Source organism: Pteropus alecto, unplaced genomic scaffold (genome assembly GCF_000325575.1).
Source record: "Pteropus alecto unplaced genomic scaffold, ASM32557v1 scaffold155, whole genome shotgun sequence".
Classification (NCBI taxonomy): domain Eukaryota; kingdom Metazoa; phylum Chordata; class Mammalia; order Chiroptera; family Pteropodidae; genus Pteropus; species Pteropus alecto.
This window is the reverse complement of record NW_006438113.1, coordinates 6,906,785-6,914,433: the sequence shown is the minus strand read 5'-3', so window position 1 is coordinate 6,914,433 and position 7,649 is coordinate 6,906,785. Positions and strand designations below refer to the sequence as shown.

The 7,649-nt window shown below is 42.1% G+C and overlaps 1 pseudogene; it reads left to right on the top strand.

Moving 5' to 3' along the window:
* The first annotated feature begins 1,879 nt into the window (after positions 1-1,879).
* Positions 1,880-2,329, top strand: LOC102893509 (annotated as a pseudogene).
* The last annotated feature ends 5,320 nt before the right edge of the window (positions 2,330-7,649 follow it).

Sequence of the window (7,649 nt, the reverse complement as noted above, 5' to 3'; positions counted from 1 at the left end):
TTGCTTACTAGCTGTGTGACATTGGGAGGAACAGGCAACCTCTCTGGGCCTTGGTGTCTTTTTCAGTAAAACAAGAGAAAGCAGACTGCCCTCCCTCTCCACTTACGAGGTTGTTACGAGCATTAACCAAAGTGCCTGATGCATGTGTACTTCCTCAGTGGCAAAGGCCTCAGGAGGGTGTCATGTCCATCAGGGTCTTTACAGGAGACAGCTGGCTCACTCAGATGAGGTCATTAAGGGGAAGCTAATAAAGGACCATTTACAAAAGCAGGGCCGGGGTGGAAGAAAACCATGGAGACAGTGTGGCATGTAGAAGGCAGTAGCAATGGGGTGCCCTTCTCACACTGGATCTGATGGCACAGGAGGAGAGAGCAGTTATGACAATAGGGAGACAGTGAGGCCTAGGGTGATATCTGGTTGGCCAGACAGGAGCCCCTGGTGACCCCAAAGGGAGAAAGCCAGCAACCTAATGCTTCGATTTCCCTTTCTTCCCTCCCTGGATCTCTTGCTGGAGCCTTCCCACTGGCCAAACTTGATGGGAAGCCAGAGAACACAGGTCCACCAGGCAGCCACAGAGGAGAAGGTAGAGAGCAGGTGGGGAGTGGTAAACAGGAGATATCTGGGGCCGTGGACAAGGCACCACTCTGAGGACCATCACCCGCCCTCCCCAGTTCTGCTTGTGCACCCCAAGAGCTGACTAGACAATAATAGGACACACGCTGGGGATAACGCCATATTCAACCTGTCACGGGTTTATTGTAAAAGGAGATTTAGTCTCTTTTTTGTGAGTAAAACAATGAAACCTCCATAATTGTTCCCAGAGAAATAAACATGCCAAAATATTTAAGTACTAATAAAACTTAAGAATTATCCCAGCATATTTAAATATAGATGTATTTTTACAGCAGGCAATGAAGGCAATTGCCAGCAGAATGCATTTCATCCGGGCCATTTAATACTAAACTGCCCACCCCCTCCTTTGAGGCTTGGGTGGGGACGGGGGAGGGGGCACTGAGGAATAGGCAGTGGAGCCTTCACAGGGATGGTAAGAGGTACCCCTTTCACACAAGCAAGCCACACAGTTACTGAGCTGTGACTGGGACACCCAACACTACGCTGCACTCCTTTCATTGCTTACTCCTCCCTCAATCCTTACTATAATCCAGTGCTAGTGTTAACTCTATTTGAAAGCAGAAGAATTCAAGGAACATATAGGTGAAATAACACCCAGGCTGCACAGCTGGTGACTGCTGGAGCCTGATTCCAGAACTCACCCTCTGGACCATCTTTCACTGAAGCCTGGCCCTGTGCTAGGAGCCCAGGATACAGATTTATAGCAAGCTGAGTTTGGGGCCCTCTTAGCTCTTGCCAAGACTATTCAATAACCTCTGAACAAGTGTTCTAAACTCTCTTCTTACATGGCTACCTACCACTACACCCACCCATTCTCAACGATGCAGCTGAAGGCTTCTCTCTCTCAATTTGAGTATGTACATGCGTGTGTGTGCACACACATGTGTGTGTGTTTGTGAGTGTGTGCAAGAGGTTTCCTGGCTTTTAACCTTCCCATGGCTTCCTATTACTCACAGGATACAACCTAAGCCTCTGGGGCCATACCCAAGATTCTGCCCATTTCTCCAGCTCTATCTTCTTCCCTATCTTGAGCTCCATACCATAGGTGGGCTAAAAATCTGGTTCTCCAAACATGGCATGCTGGTCTGTGCCTCTGCATGGTTACTCATGCAGGAACCTCTGCCTGGAACACCTTTCTACTCTTTCTTGCCTGGCCAACTCTTATGTACCCTTCACAACCTAGCTCATATACAAGTTTTCCAGAAATCCCTTCTAGCACCTCTAAATTCGGGTATATATCCCTTGCTTGCACGTCACCCAGGAGGAGATCAAGAAGGAGCCCGAGAAGTTCATCCATTGGGAGAAGATATGCCCGCTGCTGCTGTGCGTATTCACCACCAACAACGGCCACCAGCACTGCATGGACGAGTTCTCCTGCGGCAACGTGCCATCCAGCGAGCTGTAGATCTACACCTGGATGGATGCAACCTTGAAAGAGCTGATGAGTTTAGTGACAGAAGCCTACCCAGAAGCTAGAAAGAAGGGCACGCATTTCAATTTTGCAATTGTCTTTACGGATATTAAAAGACCTGGCTATCGAGTAAAGGAGATTGGCAGCACCATGCCTGGGAGGAAGGGGAGCAACGATGCCATGACCCTGCAGTCGCAGAAGTTCCAGATCGGAGACTACTTGGACATAGCCATCACCCCTCCAAATCGGGCACCGCCTCCTTCTGGGTGCATGAGGCTGTATTAAATTTTATTGACTGTTTCTCAGAAAAAAAAAAAAGTGATGCTCCTTAGCTCAGCACTCACCATGTCCATATTTTCACTATAAGCATCTTCGCCATAGACATCTTTGCTGCAAGCATTTTTGCTGCATTTTTGCTGCATAACTAATCGACTGTAAGGCAATTTTGCCATAAAACAGATAAAATCATGAAAAATAAAAGAGGGACATTAAAAAGGACATAACAAAATTAGAAACACTTTATTGTGAAATGCAAAATATTTGAGTACATTTTAAATGTGTGTAGATCCATGGCAATACTGCACAAATAACTGGTTTTATTTTATGGATTGTATTTAAGCACTTGTCTTCACTCTATGGGAAATGTGGGTTCAACTCTGTGCCTGCAATGAGGGCTCTCAGTCTCTCTGTCTTCTCCCAATGTAGTGTGTTTCAAAATGAGAAACCAACTCTTGGAGCAAATCATTGTCTTTGGAAGAAATGCTAACTATTTTAAGACCACCACGTCTACTTGTCGCTATATAGACCATTATAAGGAATAGCTAAGATTTATATGTAATGTAAAAATGAGAACAACCGCAAGAACTTCATTGGTGGAGAAATAAAACCCAACTGACGAAAAAAACCCAACCAATAAACTGTCAACAAGTTATATTTTTTTATGGCAAAATTGCCTTGTAGCCAATTAATTATGCAGTGAAAAAAAAGTGTGGCAAAGATGCTACAGCAAAAGTACCTAGAACCCACCACAGTGCATTGGTATTATCTATTGATGGGATTCACTCCCCAAATGCAGGGACTGTATCTTCATCTTTGCATGTAGCACCCAGCATCCATTACTGGCCTGAATTACATTACAGTCTCAAGGGAGGAAGTGTGACTTGATGGCTGTGCAGGAGGCAAATCTGAATTAACATCTATTGCTCAGTACCTGTGTGATCCTGAGCACACTTTTTAACTCCTCCAAGACTTACCTGGAAAACAGGATAACAATGCCCACCTTACAAGGCTATGTGAGGAGTAAGTAAAATACCATTTATAAATAAACTCCCTTGGCAGAAAACCAGACATATGTTCTATAACTGCTTTTTGAATGCTAATCTTTAACTGTGCTTTTGAAACTGCTATAGCCTTGAGCTCTTCCTTCCTTTGCTGAGTGGACATGTTCCCTCCACCCTGCTCCCCGCCACAAACACACATGTTTTGTTGCTCACACAAACCTTTCCATCCACTCCTAGTTTTTGACACCAACCTCCAGAGAGGTACAAAGTGCAGAGAGAAGCCAGTGGCCCAAAGAGGTTAGCGGATTTCCCCAGGTCACAAAGGAAGTTATTGATAGAGCTAAGACCAGTACCCAATCTTTGGACATCCAGGCCATTGCTATTTCCCAGCATCTCTAGAATTCAGTCAGAAATAATCTTCTGTAAGGAACTGGTGATCCCCTTAGGAAACTCCACACTCCTCCTCAGCCTGCACCCAGTGGAGGATAGAGCTGGCAGAAGTCAGATGCTTCCTGTCAGAGCTCCTTACCATGACTGGAAATTGCCTAATCTTGAGACTCTAGTTGAAGAATCTGGATAACCCCACCTTTACAGAGATATGCCTTCAGTGGACAAAACTCTTTCTGTTCTTGTGTTCTGCCCACATACATGGTGACTAGCCCACACACATCCAACTGCGCTGTGCTTCTGGCTCTGCCAAGCAAACATCTAGGTGATCTTGAGGTCCTTGCTGAAGAGTGAGTTCTTTTCAAGCCTCAATTTTTTTCATCTATAAAGGTGTTTCCATTATGAGGAAGAACTGGGATTGCCTCTGATGGTTCAAAAAAAACTGTAAAATCGCTATGATTAAGATCATTACCACTAATCATCTTACAAATAAAAATAATTCGGAGAATGTTGAAGTCTCTTTGGAAATCAAAACCTCAAGAAATTTGATTTCTCTGTTGGAAATAACATCACAGCCCATGTCATTTTTTTTTAATTTTTAAATTGTGACTATATATAGATAACATATAATTTACCATTTTAACCATTTTTAAGTGTACAGTTCAGTTACATTAAGTACATTCACATTGTTGGGCAACCATGATGACCATCCATTTCCAGAACTTTTTGTCTTCTAAAATTGAAATTCTGTACCCATTTAATACTAACTCTCCAATCCCTTCTCCCCCTAGCCCCTGGTAACCATTATTCTACTTTCTGTCTTTATGCAGTTGACTGCTCCAGGTATCTCGTATAAGTAGATGCATACAATATTTGACTTTTTTTTTACTTGCTTATTTCACCTAGCATAATGTCTTCAAGGTTCATCCATGTTGTAACATGTCAGAATTTCCTTCCTTTTTAAGACCAAATAATATTCCAGTGTATGTATACACCACATTTTGTTTATCTGTTCATCCCTCAATAGTCACTTGAATTGCTTTTATCTTTTAGCTATTTTTAATAATGCTACTGTGAACATGTGTGTACAAATAGTTGTTTGAATCCCAACTTTTCCTTATTTTGGGTATGTACTCAGAAGATTAATTGCTGAGTCATATCTTGCTTAATTTTTTCGATTAACCACCATTCTATTTTTCACAATGACACACAATTTTACATTGCCAAGAGCAGTCCACAAAGGGTCCAGTCTCTTTATACCCTCACCAACACTTATTATTTTCTGTTTTATTTTATTTTATTTTTTTATTATAGCCATCCCAATGGATGTTAAGTGGTATTTCATTGTGGTTTTGATTAGCATTTCTCTAATGATGTGAAGCATCTTTGTATGTGCTTACTGTCCATTGATATATATTCTTTGGAGAAATATCTATTCAAATCCTTTGTTCATTTTTAATGGGTTTGTTGTTATTGAGCTGTTACATATGTCCTATTTTAACATCAAACGAACTGCTCAACCATCTTTCCATTGACAACAGAAATGTGTGAATGTGTATATCGATGGATAGAATGCAAGTATTTATTAAGCACTTCTTTTGTTTAATCCTCACCATAACTGTGTGAAATAAGTGATATGACCCTTACATACGAGGAAACTGAGGTTCAGAAAGATTAAGTGACTTGCCTAAGATCACGCAGCGCTGGTACAGAATAGATAAAGTGGGTTGGACTTGGGACTTATCTCAGCACTCACCATAGTCTAGCTTTAACACAATGCAGCTCCATCCCCACATTTCCTCCCCACAGAAGCCAGGCTCCTAAGACAGAGCAGGACTGCCACAATGAAGACCAACCCATTATTATCTGCACTGAAGAGACACCCCAGGTGAATGATGTAACCAGAAGGTTCAGGGCAAGGCCCACCATTAATCTCATGGTTACAAACAATATAGAAAGATTATGCTGGCATCCAGCCCAGTTAAGTGGACATTTGGATTTTTTCCAAAACAAATGTAGATACTGTAAATACAGCTCAGCTGGTTTGCAGGAAATCAGCATTCAGATGAAGCCGCATCTAGAGAGATTTTCCAAAAGTCCTACTGCAAAGAGCCTGGGTTGCGACCCATTTGGAGTATGTGTCCTGCTTGTAAAAGGTTTTTCACTCATTCAGGACTTATTTGCTAAAGGCCTTCTGGGTACCAAGCTGTAAGCTGGACTTAGGTTCATGTGAAATGCTAGGGGTGAAGAGAACAGTGAGTTATGCTTCTGGCAACCATTCACCCCCTATTCTCCAGAATAGTGTATCTTCAAACAGGAAATTGATGCTCTGAGAAATGGAATACTTGCTTGCGTTCACACACCAAGTAAGTGAGTGATAAGGCTGGGAAGATATCCCAAGTTTCCATTAAGTCACTTGATTTTCCTAAATAACAATGTTTTGGGTGTTTATGTTGCTGCATTTTCTAGATTGCTTCCCATTCTCAGAAGAAGTAAAACTATTCTTTGCCAGAACTTATGCTCTAAGTTTGGTTTCAAAATAACAAAGTAAATGTAGATAGGTCTCCATTTCTTTCTTCTGGGCACCTGTAGGTTGAGATTAAAACTTATTTCCAGGAAAAGTTAGAGAACAGCATGAGAAGGAAATAAAAGTGAGTGCTCAAAGCATTATTTGATTAAGTGCCTCATGAGTGAGACAGATAGTGAGTCCCTTTAATCTACTCCTACCCAGGGTATATGAGAAAGAACTGTCCTCTCTCATTAGCGCAAAACCCTGATGGGCTGAGAATTCACTCTAGGCCCTTCACTGGGGCTGGATCAAGTGGTCCCTATGTGGTTCTCAGAGTTTCACCTTCTCCTTGGGGTGGGTCAGGTACGAAATGTGCTGCCACACCCAGCTGGCCCTAGGGATACTCCTCTCTCAGTAAAGCTCTGGCCTGGGATAGATCCTACATCTATATGTTGGTTTCCCTTAGCAGTGTGGAGATGGTATCCATTTGCCCAAATCTCAAGCTAGAACAACAGGGGGATAAACATAGAAGGAACAAGAACCATAACTCAGCCCAGAGACTCTGTCTGCCATTGCTGGACACCCTCAAGGCTCTGGCCAAATCTCACGCCAGAAAGGCTGGCTCCTGGCTGTTCAAAGAGCTCCTTTGACTGGGCTTTGGGCTTCCTCTTGGTGGGGTGCCATTTTGCCACTCCATGAAGATAAGTTACTTGTTCCTTTAGCACAGAAACCAAATCATAATCAAGTCTATATCCAATATAAATGCATGGAAAATTTTTCTGGAAAGGAGGAAGGAGAAAAAAATAAATATAAATTTTTCTTTTAACGAAATCCACGAGATTCATCTGGTTTAACTGCATTTGTTGGTAGTGGCAATGTTTTTGTCAATAGAGTCTGGCAGATAGATAAAATAGGTGGTCACTTAATGTTTCTAAATGAATAAATGAATGTTGGGAGATTTGTGATTTGCTTACTGAAAGGAAGATGTCCTTGTGGAACCATATTGGTCACTATTGCTAAGATTGAGGGGAATATGCAGACTATGCCTTTGGTTTTAAGTCATAGAGAAATGCACAAGCCCATGATGAAAATCTCACATTAGGAGGCCAGTTTGAGCTAAATGTAGTGAAGTTATTTTCAATGCCAAATCTGTTTAGTGTGAGTTCTGGGTCCCAGCCTGCCTGAGATCATCACTCCCAGTCAAGCTCTTATATTGCCAATGAAAGTGTTCTTGTCTGAACACAGTCCGATTCACCTCTTAACTTTCAAACCAGAAACATGAAGGGTCTCAAATGATATAGAGGGAGTGAAGCAAGGATAATCAAAAAGAGGGGGGAAAGGGTGCTTATCTAGGTGCTGATAGAAATGGATTAATTAATCCAGACTCAAGAAAGAATTTTTAAAAACTTGCTGGATTCAAAATTGTTCT